General features: G+C 37.4%; 1 protein-coding gene across 3 annotated transcripts in view; it reads left to right on the forward strand.

The window, feature by feature from the left end:
• The window catches only part of EIF5B (eukaryotic translation initiation factor 5B), a 95,901-nt gene that overhangs the window by 9,435 nt on the left and 70,295 nt on the right, over positions 1-16,171 (forward strand). Inside the window, exon 1 of one of the 3 annotated variants that reach the window (XM_032419896.1) lies at positions 10,425-10,461. The exons of the other annotated variants lie outside the window; for them this stretch is intronic. The gene's annotated coding sequence lies outside the window, so the exon portion shown is untranslated. Of the gene's footprint in view, positions 1-10,424; positions 10,462-16,171 lie in introns of those variants that run through there. 3 annotated transcript variants of the gene reach the window in all.

A 16,171-nucleotide genomic window follows, 5' to 3' on the forward strand; every position in this document is an offset into this window, starting at 1 on the left:
TTTGTACACTATTGCAAATGGGGTTAGTTTCTTAAGTTCATTTTCAGATTGTTCATTACTAGTGCATAGTTTAAATACAATTGATTTTTGTATATTGATCTTTTATCCTGCAATCATACACCCTCGTTTATTAGCTCTAATGATCTTGTGTGTGTGTTGATTCTGTGGACACGATCATGTCATCTGCAAGTTCAGATGGTTTCTACCTTTTCCAATCTAAATGTCTTTTGCTTCTTTGTCTTGCTGAAAGCTCTGGCTAGATTGTGCAGTACAATGTTGACTAGAAGTGGGGAGAGTAGACATTCTTGTCTTGTTTCTGATCTTAAGGGGGAAAAGCTTTCAGTATTTACCCATTAGGTATGATGTTAACTATGTTTTGCCGAGATGCCCTTTTCCAGGTTGAGGAATTTCCATTCTGTTCCTAGTTTGTACTGTTGGATTTTGTTAAATGCTGTTTCTTCATCTACTGAGATGATCACGTGGTTTTCTCTTTTTTTTCTGTTTACGTATGTTGTATGTTGAATCATCCTTGCTATTCTGGGATAGATCCCACTTGGTCATGGTGTATAATTCTTTTTATGTTTTTGGATTTGGTTTCCTAGTGTTTTGTTGAGCATTCCATTTTTTCCCCTTTTAACCTTTCTATGTAGCTCTTTTGGGTCTGTCTTTTGGTAAACAGTGTTAACATTGAATTTTTATAATAGGACTTGATACCCTATCTTTGAAGGTTTAAAGTCACTTATATTGCTTGTATTAATTATATATTTGACCTTACTTCAGACATCTATTTTGTCTTCATTTGTACCAGTTCTGCCATGCTTTATTTCTATTTTCTTCCTTTTATCCTGGGTTAGAATTTATACATGCTATTCTTTTTTTTTTTTTTAAAGATTTTATTTATTTATTAGAGAGAGCACAAGCAGGGGGAGTGGGAGAGGGAGAAGCAGACTCCCCACTGAGCAGGGAGCCTGATGCGGGGCTCAATTCCAGGACCCTGGGATCATGACCTGAGCCGAAGGCAGACGCTTAACTGACTGAGCCACCCAGGCGCCCCATTCTTATTTTTTAAAGTGGTTAGATTTGAAATTTTACCTTGCAAAGTCAGTATTTAATGCTCCATAAAACAGTACAAGGCCAGTCATGCAACTGTCCAGTATTTTCATTTTATTTTATAATCCTTCACTCAGGTTGGTGACCTTTTACTTAAAGTTAGGTACTACTTAAATGCCAAGACTGAACCTAGAAAAAAAATAGGCACGTACTCAGTGGATTTTCAGTTTTCAAGAATTTAAGTCAAAATAAGGAAAAGTGATTTCCTTTTTTAGGCATATAAATAGCTAAGAGTCTTAAAGGAATGAAATGTTGGGAAGGCATTACCTTCCCAGACTCCAGAAATTACGAGACAAAGTAGTAGGCTCCTGATTCATTCCAAAGTTTACTTTCTGTTTATGCAAGTTTGTAATTTTTTAAATATAGAAATTTAACTTTTTAATATAAAAATTTCAAGCACACAGAAAAGTTGAAGGAATAGTATAACGAACCCCCATATACTCATCACCTAGATTTAATCATTGCTAGTATTTTGTCCCCATTTTTGTTATATGAACTTTATTTTATAAATACCTTGGCATTTTCTCCCTAAATGTTTTTTTATACAACCACAATAACCCTTATCCCACCTAGTGCAATTAACACAAATTCTCTAATATTTAATATTCAGTCCATATATCAAATTTCTAGCTGCACAGTGGCTTTTCACAGTGTGTTCAAACCAGGTTGCAGACAAGGTTCACACTGCATTTCATTGTGGTGTAGCTTATAATTTTTAAAATTCACACTTCCATTATAGGTATCTGGCTAAAATTATTTTTTTCTGTGTAATATTTTCTTCATGCTCTCACTGAACTTACTTAGAATTATCAAAATTCAGTTATCTCAGCTTCTTGGTAATATGAAGGGGGAATTATTAGACTTATAAGTGGTAACTGCATTCTTTGCTGTTTGGTTTAAAGACAAAATTGTTTTGCAAGCCTACAAACTTACTACTACTAAATGATGACTGAAGTGTTAAGTTATATTAACTTCCTCTTATTGATATGAAATATGTAATCAGTTTTGTGAAATTTTTTTGAGGTGAAATTCACATAACATAAAATTAACTATTTTAATTATATGATTTTGTGGCATTTAATACATTCACAGTGTTATGCAGTCTCTTCTATCTAGTTCCAAAACATTTCATCTCCTTCAAAGGAGATCCTGTACCCATTAGCAGTCACTCCCCATTTCCCCATTCTCTGAGTCCCTGGCAACCACTAATGCATTTTATGTCTTTTGATTGACCCATTCTAGTTATTTCATATAACGGAATCACACATGTATGACCCTTTTTTTTTTAAAGATGTATTTATTAGAGAGGGAGAGCATGTGCACACGCAAAATGGGGGAAGGGCAGAGGAAGAGAGAGAATCCCAAGCAGACTCCCACGGGGCCCAGTCTCATGACCCTGAGATCATGACCTGAGCCGAGACCAAGAGTCAGATGCTTAACTGACTGAACCACCCAGGTGCCCCCATATATGACCTTTTATGTCTGGATTTTTTGACGTAGCATAATGTTTTGGAGGTTCTTCCATGTTGTTGAATGTATCAGTACTTCATTTTGTTTTTATAGCTGAATAATATTCTATTGTATGTATATATGCCACATAATGTTCATTTATCCAGTGATGGACATTTTGATTGTTTCCACCTTTTGGCTACTGTGAAAAGTGCTGCTGTGAATATTTGTGTACAGGTATTTGAATCCCTGTTTTCAGTTCTCTTGAGTATATACCTAGGCATGGAATTGGTTTGTGGGTCTTATGGCAATTCTATGTTTAACTTTTTCAGGAACCACCAGACTTTTTTTTTTTTGAGTGTAGTTGACTCACATTATTACATTAGTTTCAGGTGTACAGCATAGTGATTGGAGAAGTTTATACATAATGCTACGCTCACCACAGGCATAGTTACCATCTATCACCATACATCGTTATTACAGTGTCATTGACTCTATTCCTTATGCTGTTTTTTATTCCTTTGACTTATTCATTCCATAACTGGAAACCTGTATGTCCCACTCCCCTTCACCCATTGTGCGCATCCCTCCACCCCCTCCTCTCTGGCAACCATCAATGTGGTCTCCATATTTACAGGTCTGATTCTGCTTTTTATTTATTCATTCATGTTTTTTTGTTTTGTTTTGTTTTTAGATTCCATGTGAATGTAATCATAGGGTATTTGTCTTTCTAAATCTGACTCTTCACTTACCATAATACCCTCTAGGTCCATCCATGTTGTCATAAATGGCGAGATCACATCCTTTTTTATGACTGCATAATGTATCATTGTATATATACACCACATCTTCCTTATCCATTTATCAATGACCACTTGGATTACTTCCGTATCTTGGCTATTATAATGTTGCAGTAAATATTGGGGTGCATATATCTTTTTGAATTCGTGTTTTCATTTTCTTTGAATAAATTTCACATAGTGAAATTACTGGATCATATTGTATTTCTATTTTTAATTTTTTGAGGACCCTCTGTAAATTGCACCAATTTACTTTCCAGGGCGCCTGGGTGGCTCAGTTGGTTAAACGTCTGCCTTTGGGGTCCTGGGATGAAGCCCCCCGTCAGGTCCCTGCTTCTCCTTCTCCCACTGCCCCTGCTTGTGCTCTCTGTCAAATAAATAAAATCTTTAGTAATAAAAAAAAAGTCTGGTTTCATTCTTTTACATGTAGCTGGCCAGGTTTCCCAAGACCATTTATTGAATAGACCGTCTTTTCCCCATTGTATATTCTTGCCTCCTTTGTCCTAGATTAATTGACCACATAAGTGTTGGTTTATTTATGGGCTCTATGTTCTGTTCCATTGATCTGTATGTCTCTTTTTGTGCCAGTATCATACTGTTTTGATTACTATAGCTTTGTAGCATATCATGAAATCAGGGATTGTGATATCTACCTTCCCCCCACTCAAGCTTGCTTTGGCTAGTTGGGGTCTTTTGTAGTTCCATATAAATTTTAGTATTCTAGTTTTGTGAAAAACGTTTTTGGAAGAATCACCAAACATTTTACGGTGGCTGCAACATTTCACATTTCCACCAGCAATGTAAAAGGGTTCTAATTTCTTTATATCTTTGCCGGTCCTTTTTTTTTTAAATACCCATCCTAGTAGTTGTGAAGTGGTGTCCCATTGTAGTTTTGATTTGCATTTCCCTGGTTGCTAATGATGAACATCTTTTTTTATGTATTCACTAAAATTTGTATGTCTTGTTTGGACAAATTCTATGTCAGTTCTTCACTCATTTTTAAGTTGTATTTTTAAGGTTGAGTTTTAAGAATTCTTTGTATATTCTGGATACTTAACTCTTCTCAGATATATGATTGGTAAATATTTTCCTCCATTATATGGATTATCCATTGTGTTGATAGTGTCCTTTTTACAAAAAATTTTAATTTTGATGAAGTCTAACTTTCCTTTTGTTTTTCTTTTTTGGTCATTGTTGCTTTTACTTTTGCTATCATAGCTAAGAGTATTGCCAAGTCCAAGGTCATGATGCTTCACCTGTATGTTTTCTTCTTAAGAGTTCTATTGTTTTAGCTCTGAAATTTAGGTCTTTAGCCCATTTTGTCAATTTTTGTATATGAGGTCAGTTAGGGGTTCAATTTCTTTTATATGTGAATATCTAGGACCAGTACCATTTGTTGAAGAGACTGTTGCTTTCACTGTTGATTGGTGTTGGCACTGCTGTCAAGTTCGTTGACCATGGATGAATGGATTTATTTCTGGAATTTTTGTTCCTTTGGTCTTGTTGAGCCTTATGCCAGTACCACCTTGTTTTGATTACAGCAGTGTAAATTTTCTTAAATGAAAAATTTCGAACACATAGAAAAGTAGAATAGTTTAATGAACCCATAGGTGTCCATCACTCAGCTTCAAATATTACAGATTGATGGATGACCTTGTTTCATCTATATTCTACCTACTCTTTTCTTTCTTCATCATTTTTTAAGATTTTATTATTTTAGAGAGAGAGTGTGTGTGTGCATGTGCCCAAGTAGGGGGAGAGGCAGAGGGAGAGGGACAAAGCAGGCTTTGTGCTGAGCGTGGGGCTTGATCCCACAATCCTGAGATCATGACCTGAGCCGAAATCAGGAGTCGACGCTTAACCAACTGAGCCACCTTCACCCCTTTCTTCACCATTTTGAGACAACCTCAGACATTTGCAAATATTTCAGGAGGTTACCTAATCAGTTACAAAAAAGATTTTATATCTTAAATTTTAAATAGTAGAGCATTTCAGTTCATTTGGAAAAGTCTTCAGGTAAATGAAACGTCATTGCAGTTTTCTCTCAGTGGGATTTTTTAACTGTTTGAATTTGTTTCAGAAAATTCAACTTGGAAGTTCTGTGATCAAAAAAAATTCAGTAATTGTTATAGTGGTAGCATGGTTTTTATTAAGCTGCTGTGATGAACCTGCCTTCCCTATTGTATGAAAGGGAAGAAGGCAGGTTGCCATTCCAGAATAGGGTTTTTTCTTTATTTAATACTGTTGAGAATGTATTACATTTCCTGGTCATTATTCGTTGTAGAAGGTAGGGAGGTGAATTGAGCATACAAAAAGGAGTTTTCTCAAAGAATCTTACATTTTAATATAGCAAATAGGGCTATGTACAGATGATACAGAGGGGAGATGCAGAGAGAATGTGGAGTTTATTTTAAGTAGGGGAGTGCCACCCTCCAGATCACAAATTTGCCTCCCCAAATTATTATGTATGTGTCTTTCAAATTCCTTTCTAATTAAAACTGTCCTTAAAGCAGGCCAGATTGGAAGGAACAGCAGCGTGCTGTATGTTTTGTCTCAAGTACCAGGGTCAGTGACAAAGAATATCCAAGATCTTCATTTGCTTCTCAGTTGCCTAATAATTCTGTACACAGGTGCAGCCAGACCATTCTACTGATGGTGTTCAGCAAGTTGGTTATTGAGAAGTACCCTCTCCTAAGAGTAGTTCCCTGCATAAAAATTTTGTTAATATCTATTTGGTTATGCTGGGTACTACAGAGAATATATTAGGTGATTAAAGGACCAGACTTACTTGTACAGAACACAAAGACTACAAGTTCACTTTATTTATTTGAGAGAGAGAGAGCGAATGCGTGTGCAGAGCGAGTGCGTGCGCGCGCACACGCCGTGGGGGGAGCAGCAGAGGGAGAAGCAGGCTCCCCACTGAGCAGGGAGCCTGATGTGGGGCTCCATCCCAGGACCCCAGGATCATGACCTGAGCTGAAGGCAGATGCTTAACTGACTAAGCCATCCAGGCGCCCCTACAAGTTCACTTTCAATGAATGTTGAATGTGCTCAATTTGAGCAATTATTTTAGATTATAAATTGTGTCCTTTCTTAAGATACTGATTCAGAATGTTGGCCTAAATTATCGATAGCATCTATATATATCTACAGGCATAATATTAGGTATAAACTTGTATTTCTTATGCAAGTATGAGACCCAAAATTCTCATATCAAATAGAACTGTAGTATTTTTAAAGTTCAGATTTGCTGCATTGACATGAAAGATAACACCGTGTGTTGTTGATTCTAAATTAGTGCTTCTCAAAGTTTAATGTGCATGTGATTCACTTGTGGATCTTGTTAAAAAGGAGATTTTGATTCATTAAGTCTGGGGTGGGACCTGAGATTTTGCATTTCTAAGAAGGTGATATTGATGCTGCTTATCCCGGAGTAATTCTTTGAGTAGCAGATCTAAATAGACCATTTTATTGTGAATATATTGCCTCCTATAATGGACTTCTTTTTTTTTTTTTTTTTTTAAGATTTTATTTATTTGTTAGAGAAAGTGCACAAGCAAAGGGAGAAGCAGGCTCCCCGCTGAGCAGGGAGCCCGATGCAGGACTTGATCCCAGGACTCTGGGATCATGACCTGAGCTGAAGGCAGATGCTTAACCAACTGAGCCACCCAGGCATCCCTATAATGGACTTCTTTTGAGTTCAGCAAGGGCTCAATTTTTCTAGTAAGTTTTTCAGTTTGAACTGATGATTTTAAGCTTTGTATTATAGCACTTTCTGTTGGCAAAATGTTTACATATTAAGTCTGCTCTGATCTTTTTCATCAGAGTTTGTCAAGTGGAAGTTTGTAAACAAAAGCTTGGGCTGCTATTCTGTCAGAGTACAGCATGATAAGTTGGCCATCCGTATGGTTCTGGCATGTTTATCTTAAATCTTTATTATCAAATTGAAATTAAAAATGGATAAAACAAGTTACTGGAGAGAAATTTTAGACTTCTGAAATCACCCACAATCCTGCATCCCATTCCTCACCCGTACCCCCCTCACCTCCGTTGAGGGTGCTCACTCCAAAAAATGCCTTGGACTGATTTAATAGTTAGACACATTGGAATCGATAATATGTATGAACTTAGATTATGTGTATTTGGGGTTCTGCAAGGTGATGCTTGTGTATGTTCTTGTGCTGTCACTTTAACATATCAGGTGTTTAGAAAGTGATGAATTAGGCTGAATTTTGTGGAAGGTAGTAAGATACATTCTGTTTGCATTGCAGTGTACAATGAAAGCAGCAGTATGGTTTCATATACCTTTTAAAGGTGTCAAAACTTAGTTCAGAAGGAAATTATAAGCTGGGAGGGCTTTATAGCTCTGAATTAATGGGTTGTAGTATATAAGATAGAACTCCATTGAGGGAGTAGGGAATGAGTGCTTTTGGGAGTTGCTGGTTGTGCCAGAGATGGGAGCTAATGAGGGGCAATGGTTATTGGGCTTTTCCTTCTTTTGTCTTGTTTTTCCTCTTTACATATGTAACTGTTGATGATCAAGGAGTGCTGGGTAAGAAGATGTGGAGACTGGAGAAATGCTAAGAAGCATCCTATGGATAGGGCAGGACTGGATTTCTCTGCTTCCCTTACTGCTACTAGCACTGGTAGGATAGAGTTAGGAGTAGAGAATGGGATTCCTCCTTCTTTTCCTCTTTTTTGTTATTGTTGGTAAGAGTTGGGGAGATGAGGGGCACCTGGGTGGTTCAATCGGTTAAGCATCAGACTCTTGGTTTTGGCTCAGGTCATGATCTCATGGTCCTGGGATCGAGCCCTCATTGGCCTTCATGCGGAGTCTGCTTCAGATTCTCCCTCCCCCATGTTTCTCCCTCCCCGCCGCCACCCCTGCTCATGCCCTCTCTCTCTCTCTCTCAAATAAATAAAATCTTTAAAAAAAAAAAGAAAGAAAAGCATTGGGGAGATGAGCAGAAACTGAAGTAAAATGAAGAGGGGTAGCAACAGGGTTATGCAACTGTTCCTTTCCTCAGCATTTCCCTCAGTGCTTCAAGATTATGGTTAATTTACAGTTTTCAACTTGGGGGTGAGTAGAGAGGAAGGAGTGTTGTGTTTGGGATTTTACCTCTTTCCATTGATGTGCTTTCCATTTCTTTAGGCCTTGGTGTTGATTAGGAATAGGAAGAATATATAGGTGTCCCAGTTATTTTTGCATCATAACCAGTTATTCCAAACTTAGTGGCTTAAAATAATAAAAATCATTATCTCTTGGTTCTGAGGATTGACTGGACTCCGTTAGGTGGGTCTCACTTGGGGTCTCTCATGTGGTTGCAGATAAATGGTGGCTGTGAGGGAGTCATCTTAAAGCCTTCCTCACTTGGCACTTGACTCACTTCTGGTGGATGATGATAGTAGCTCTTGGTGGGGACTTCAGCTGGAACATCTGTATTTGATCTCTGTGTGGTCTGGACATGCTCATTAGCTTGGCAGTGAATATCTCAAAAGTCAGGAAGTAGATGCTGCCAGGAAAAGGCATGGGCCCAGGAACTATAGCATCATTTCTGCCATAGTCTGTTGATCATTCACACAGCCCCATGTTAAAGTGAAGGTGACAGACCCCCATCTCTCAGTGTCGGAGAAATTTTGAGCCAGGTTGTAAAACATCCACAGGGGGTAGAGAGGCACTGGGGAAGAGGGCTTGGTAGGAGAAAGTGTTAGGAAGCTTGAAGATTTTGAATTGTGGAATAGTTTGGCAAGATTTGCATTTTCTATGTTCTTGTCTAACTTTACATTAGACTTTTCAGTGGAAAATGCCTGTCATTATTAAATTTGCCAAATTTGGAATTGAGATTTGCACATAAGGTTAATTTTCCTTTTACTTTATTTCAGTGAACTCCTTTTGGGTAATGTTTTGTGTCTTCAAGAGGCTTTATTATATTGATCTCAAAGTGAAGTATGTTTTATTTTTATATTTGATATTTATTCCAAAAAGCCAAATACCAAAGTTGAGTATATGCCTGCACACACAGTTAATAAAGAAATACCATGTTTTAAAAATTTATTTATTTTAGAGAAAGGGAGAGAGTGAGTGAGCATGAGCAAGAAGGGCAGAGGGAGAAGGAGATAGACTCTCAAGTGAATTCTGTGCTGAGCGTAGAGCCCAGTGCCAGGCTCCATCTCAGAACCCTGAGATCATAACCCGAACCGAAGCAAGAGTCAGATGCTTAACTGACTGAGCCAGCCAGACTCCCCAAGAAATACCATGTTTTTAAAAGATTCCTTTATAGTAATATCATTTTAATTTTACATTATATCATGTTAATAGAAATTAAGGTATTAGAGAATATTATAGGTTTATTTTTACTTTTCATAACTTAGAAAAATGGGTAAATTTTATATTAGGTTTACATGCTTTTAACCATAAGTGTTTAAACTGATAAATGCACTCTGTAACTTCTCAGCTGTTTTATAGCATTATGAGAAATTAAAATTAACATTTTTTTGAGGTGTAATTGACATGAAATTCACAAATTTCAAGGTTGCAGTTGATAAGTTTTGATAAATGTATGCAGTTGTGCATCCTTCACCACAGTCATGATATAGAATATTTCCATTAGCCCAGAAAGTTCCTTTATGACCCTTCGTAGGCAATATTTTTTCCCTACAACTGGCTTTTGGTCAGAAATCACTGTAATTTTTTGTTTTTGTTTTACTTACTTTTTGCATTCATTCTTTTTTTTCTTTCTTTTCTTTCTTTTTTTTTTTTTTTTCCTTTTTTGGTCAACGTCCTTTTCCAGACATTCATAAAAGTAGAATCAGAGTATGTAGCCTTTATTGGCTGACTGAGTTTAACTTAATATAATACTTCTGAGATTATCCATGTTGGTATATTTAACGTTAATTCTTTTGTCATTGAGTAGTAGTGCAGTATGTGGATAGATGACAATTTGTTTATAAATTACCTGGTAGATGGATATTTGGGTTATTTCCAGCTTCTTGTGATTATTGAATAAAGCTGCTATGAACATTTGAGTACAAGTCTTTGTGTGGACATATGTTTTCGTTTCTCTTAGGTAAATACCTAGGAGTGGGATTGCTGGGTCATATGGTAAGTGTGTATGTTCAACTTTAAGAAACTGCCAAACTGTCTCTTCCAAAGTGGCTGTGCCATTTTTACATTCCCTCTGGGGATGTGTTCCAGTTGCTCCACATCCTCTCTCAACACTTAGTATTTTCAGTCTTTTTTTAGTCATGTTGGTGGCTGTCTAGTGGCATCTCATTGTGGCTTTAATTTACATTTTCTTATGTTAGTGATATTGACCATCTTGTGTTAATTTGCCATTCTTTTTTTTTTTTTTTTTTTTTTTATGTTATGTTAGTCACCATACAATACATCAGTTTTTGACGTAGTGATCCATGATTCAATGTTTGTGTATAACACCCAGTGCTCCATTCAATACGTGCTCTCTTTAATACCCGTCACCGGGCTAACCCATCTCCCCACCCCTCTCCCCTCTAAAACGCTCAGTTTGTTTCTCAGAGTCCATAGTCTCTCATGGTTCATATAATTAGCCATTCTTGAATCTCATTTAGTTAAGTGTTTGTTCAAATCATTCACCGATTTAAAAAATTACATTGTTTAATATTGGATGGTAGGAGGTGTTTTTTTTTATATTATAGACAAATCCTTCATCAGGTATATGCATTGCAAATTTTTTTTTTCTCAGTCTGGCTTGCCTTTTTATTTGACACTGGTTTTTCAAATGAAACTTTTTAAGATAATTGTAGATTCACATGCAGTTGTAAAAAATAACACAGAGAGGTCTTTATACCTTTTACCAGTTTCCCCACTATGGTAACATCTTCCAAAACTATACAACACCACAACTTGAATATTGACATTGATACAATGCACTGACCATAAATTCATTTGTGTTTATGTTTACTGCCTTATAGTATTATCAGCTGTGTAGATTTGTGTATTCACTACCATAGTCAAAATACAGAACATCACTGCAGGGATCCCTCATGCTGTTCATGTGTAACTGTATTCATCTCCTTCTTGTGCACCTCCCCTTCCTTGCCCATCCCTAACCCCTGGTAACCTTGGATCTGTTCTACATTTGTAAAATTTTTTCTTCCCAAATGTTGTATAAATGGAATCATGTATGTATGTAACCTTTGGGGATTGGCTTCTCTCCAGTCAGCCTAATTCTCTTGTGATTAATCCAAGTTGTTGCATGTATTGATAGTCCTTTACATTTCATTACTTAATAGTGTTCCATGGAATGGGGATGAACCACAGTTTATTTAACCATTTACCCATTAAAGGACGTGTGGGTTGTTTTCGAGTTTTTGCTATTGCAAATGAAGCCACTACAAACATTTGTGTACAAGTTTCTGAATGAGATAAATTTTCATTGCTCAGGGATAAATGTGCAAGAGTGCAGTTGCTGGGTCATATGGTAAGTATGTTTTTAGTTTTATAAGAACGTGACAGACTATTATTCAGGGTAGCTGTATACCAGTTTACATTTCTACCAGCAATGTGTGAGTGATACAGATCCTGTAAATCCTCACCAGCATTGGTTATTATCACTATTTTTTGTCAGGAGGGTATTCTGATTGGTGTGTAGTGATATTCTACTATGATTTCAGTTTGCATTTCCCAGATGCCTAATAATGTGGGACATCCTTTATTTGCTATATGTAACTGCTCTTCAGTGAAATGTCTTTTCATGGATTTGTCCATTTTTAATTTACATTATTGGGGTTTTTACTGTTGAGTTTTCAGAGTTACCTATTTTAGACACCAGGCCTTTTCCAGAATGTGGCTTGCAAATATTTTCTCCCTCTCTTGTGACTTGTTTTCTCATTCTCATCTCTTCAGATGGTCTTTTGCATAACCAAGGTTTTTGATTTTGATGAAGTCCAGTTTATTTTGGATTGTACTTTTTTAATTTCAGGAAGTCTTAAAAACTGCTTAGTGTTAGATCCCAAAGGTTTTTTTGTTTTTCTGTTTGTTTTGTTTTTTCCCTAAAAGTTATATTTTTATGTTTTACATTTAGGTCTGTCATGTATCTTGAGTTCATTTTTGTATAAATAATGAGATTGGAGTTCATTTTTTTTGGTATGAATAGATGTCCATTTGCTCCAGCATCATTTGTTGAAAAGGTTATCATTCCTCTCTTCAATTGCTTTTTGTACCTTTTTTAGAAATCAGTTTGCCATACTTCTGTGGGGGCTAATTTGAGATTCCCTCTTCTGTTCTGTTGATATTTGTGTCCGTATGTCTGCCAGAGCCACAGTCTTGGTTATTCTAGTGACATATTTAGTCTCAAAATCAGCTAAAGTTTTTTATTTTAGTCATTTTCTAAAATGTTTTAGCTATTCTAGTTTTGTGGGGGTGTTTTGTTTGTTTGTTTTCCATATAAATTTTAGAGTAGTTTTGTTTATATTGGCTCTGTCCCAAAGATCTTGCTTGAACTTTTATTGGAATTGCATAAATTTGAATGTCATTTTGGGGGAGAATTGACATCGTACTGTGTTGAATCTCCTAGTTCATGAACATGGTATATCTCTCCATTTTCTAGTAAGGGTGTATTGAACCCTTACTAGATGTCATCAACGTCTTTGTAACTTTCAGCATACAAATTTTATACATGTTAGATTTACAGCAAAGTATTTTCTTTGAAATGATTGTAAATGATTGTCATTTTTCCTTGGACTCCTTATCTTTGAGAAGACTTCAGCATATCACTGATATTGACCTTGATCATTTGGCTGTATTTGTCAGGCTTTTACATTGTAAAGTTACCCTTTTCTTCCTTTCTTCCATCCTGTACTCTTTGAAAGTAAATCACTGTGTGTTGCTTACACTTCAGTGAGAAATTATCTATTTCCTTGATGATGGCATGTCTGCATAACTTACTTAGAATTCTTCTGTATGGGAGACTTGTCTGATCCCCATTTATTCATTCGTCTCTAATAGTATGGACTTGAGGATAATATTTTCTACTTTGGCTTGTAATCTAATACTGTATTAATTTGTTGCTCTAATTAAGAAATTAATTTGTTCTTGTTGGCCATTGAGTGCACTTTCACTTGGTGTCTACATTCCTTTGGTTATACGCTCATTGTTTTGGGTAGGGGTGGGAGGGGTAGGTAGGAAGGAGATGTTAATTACTTACCTTCTGGTATTACAAGATGCTCCAGGCTTACCCCAAGCCTAGAATCAGCTATTTTGCATTCTTACCAGCAATTGATACTGTCAATTTCTTGGATTTTAGTCATTCTGGTGTGTATGAATTGCTGTCTCCTTGTTTTAATTTGGCATAGTCCAAGATGGCAGAGGAGTAGGAGACCTTAGTTTTGCCTGGTCCCTGGAATTCAGATAGATAGCTATCAAATCATTCTGAACACCTGTGAACCCAACCAGAGATCTAAGAAAAGAATAGCTGCAACTCTACAAATAGAAAAGTGACTGCCTTCTGCAAGGTAGGAGGTCTGGAGAAGTGAATCCGAGGCAATATATTGGAAGATAAACCGGGGGGCAGGGGGGAAGGCAGCACTGGAAACTGATATAGCAGTAGAGCACAAAATCAGAACTTTTAGAAGTCTGCTCCAGTGAGCGATGTCCGTGCCTGAAAGGTGCTCAGGTGGCAACATGGGGTGGAATCCTAGGTGGGACAGTGTGGTCTCAGGATTCTTGGGGGCACAGGAAGACCAGGGGTGCCTGAGTGTGGCAGAGTTCCCAGGAATCAGAGTGGGGAAGCCGGCTGCAATCAGCAAGCCCAGGAGGGGCCTCTCAGCTCCAGGTTGCCATATACCATGAAACGTAGCCCCGTTGGCCAACCACCCTTCGAGCAGGGGCCCAGTGAGAGGCAGAACCGCAGCGAGACGCCCCCTCCCCCCCACAGACATCCATCCAGGAGTGGCGCAGGTGTGCACTACAGGAGTCTGCAGAGTTTGGAGACTTGAAACGGTGTCAAGTGCCTGAGATAGAAATGCTCAGTCACAGACTGGGTGAGCATGGAGTGCGGACAGAGTCCAGGGAGACAGGAGTGATTGACTGCTTTTCCCTGAGGACACACTGAGGAGTGGGGCCCAGAGCTCTCAGCTCTGGGGCTGGAGATTAGGAGGTTGCCATTTGCATTCTCATCCTCTAAAGATGCACAGAAAGCCTTCAGGGAACAAAACCCACATGGAACAATCTGGAGCTGCTTGCTTAGCCTGACCCCCTGGCAAGGGTGGTGCAATTCTGCCCTGGGCAAAGACACCTGAGAATCAGTGCAACAGGCCCCTTCCCTAGAAGATCAGCAAGAACATCCAGCTAAGATGAAGTTTATGGATCATAGAGAACTGCAAAACTCCAGCCCTAGGGGAAAATAGTATATAGAATTTGTGGGTTTTTTTCCACCACGAATCTTTAGTCTTTCAATTTTAATTTTTTTCTCTTTCATTTTTCAACCAGTTTATCAGCTCTTTTTAAAAAATCTTTAACTTTGATTTTTATAATTACATTCTATCCTTTCATTATATTTAATTTTATTTTTGTATGTATATAAGTTTTTATTCCTTTACAATTTGGGGATGCAGTTTCTTTTTTTTTTTTTTAAGATTTTATTTATTTATTTGAGAGAGAGAGAATGAGAGAGAAAGAACACATGAGAGGGGATAGGGTCAGAGGGCAAAGCAGACTCCCTGCCAAGCAGGGACCCCGATGCGGGACTTGATCCAGGGACTCCAGGATCATGACCTGAGCCGAAGGCAGTCGCTTAACCAACTGAGCCACCCAGGCGCCCCTGCAGTTTCTTTTAACAGACCAAAATACACCCAGAATCTAGTGTATGGCTCTGTTCTCTTCACTTGTCTGATAATATTCTTTTTTTCTTTTTCATCTAACTTTCATCTTTATAGTTACATTCTATCCTTTCAATGTACTTAACTTTATTTTTGTGTGTATATGTTTTTCTTTCTTTACAATTTTGAGATGTAGTTTCTTCTAACAAAGCTACCAAAATACACTCAGGATATAGTGTATTGCTTTGTCCTGTTCACCTGTTTATAGTCCTTTTTTTTTTTTCTTTTAATTTTCATTTTTATAGTTACATTCTATTTTTTCATAGTACTTTATTTTTGTACATGTATAAGTTTTTCTTTCTTTACAATTTTGGGATCTAATTTTTTAACAGACTAAAATACACACAGGATTGAGTGTACTGCTCGGTTCAGTTCACTGGTCTGATTATATTCTTTTTCTTTTTAAAAATTTTTTTTGGTTTTGGTTCTCTTCTGGTTTGTTTAGTGTATATTTCTCTGGGGTTGTTGCCATTTTAGTATTTTGTTCTCTCATTCATCTGTTCTCTGGACAGAATGACAAGATGGGAAAAACTCAACTCAAAAAAGAGAACAAGAGGGACACCTGGGTGTCTCAGTCAGTTAGGCATCTGCCTTTGGCTCAGGTCATGGTCTCAGGGTCCTGGGATTGAGTCCCACATCGGGCTCCTTGCTCAGTGGGGAGCCTGCAGCTCTCTCTACTTGCAGCTCCCTCTGCTTGTGCTCTCTGTCTCTCTCTCTGTGTCTCCCAAATAAAGTCTTAAAAAGAACAAGAGGCAGTACTGCTTGCCAGGGACTTAATTAGTATGGATATAAGTAAGATGTCTGAACTAGATTTCAGAATAACGATTATAAAGATACTAGCTGGGCTTGAGAAGAGTGTAGAAGACACCAGAGAATCCCTTTCTGGAGAAATAAAAGCACTAAAACCAAATCAAGTGAAATAAAAAAGGCTATTAATGAGATGCAATTAAGAATGG

Source organism: Phoca vitulina, unplaced genomic scaffold (assembly GCF_004348235.1).
Source record: "Phoca vitulina isolate PV1807 unplaced genomic scaffold, GSC_HSeal_1.0 scaffold22, whole genome shotgun sequence".
Lineage (NCBI taxonomy): Eukaryota > Metazoa > Chordata > Mammalia > Carnivora > Phocidae > Phoca > Phoca vitulina.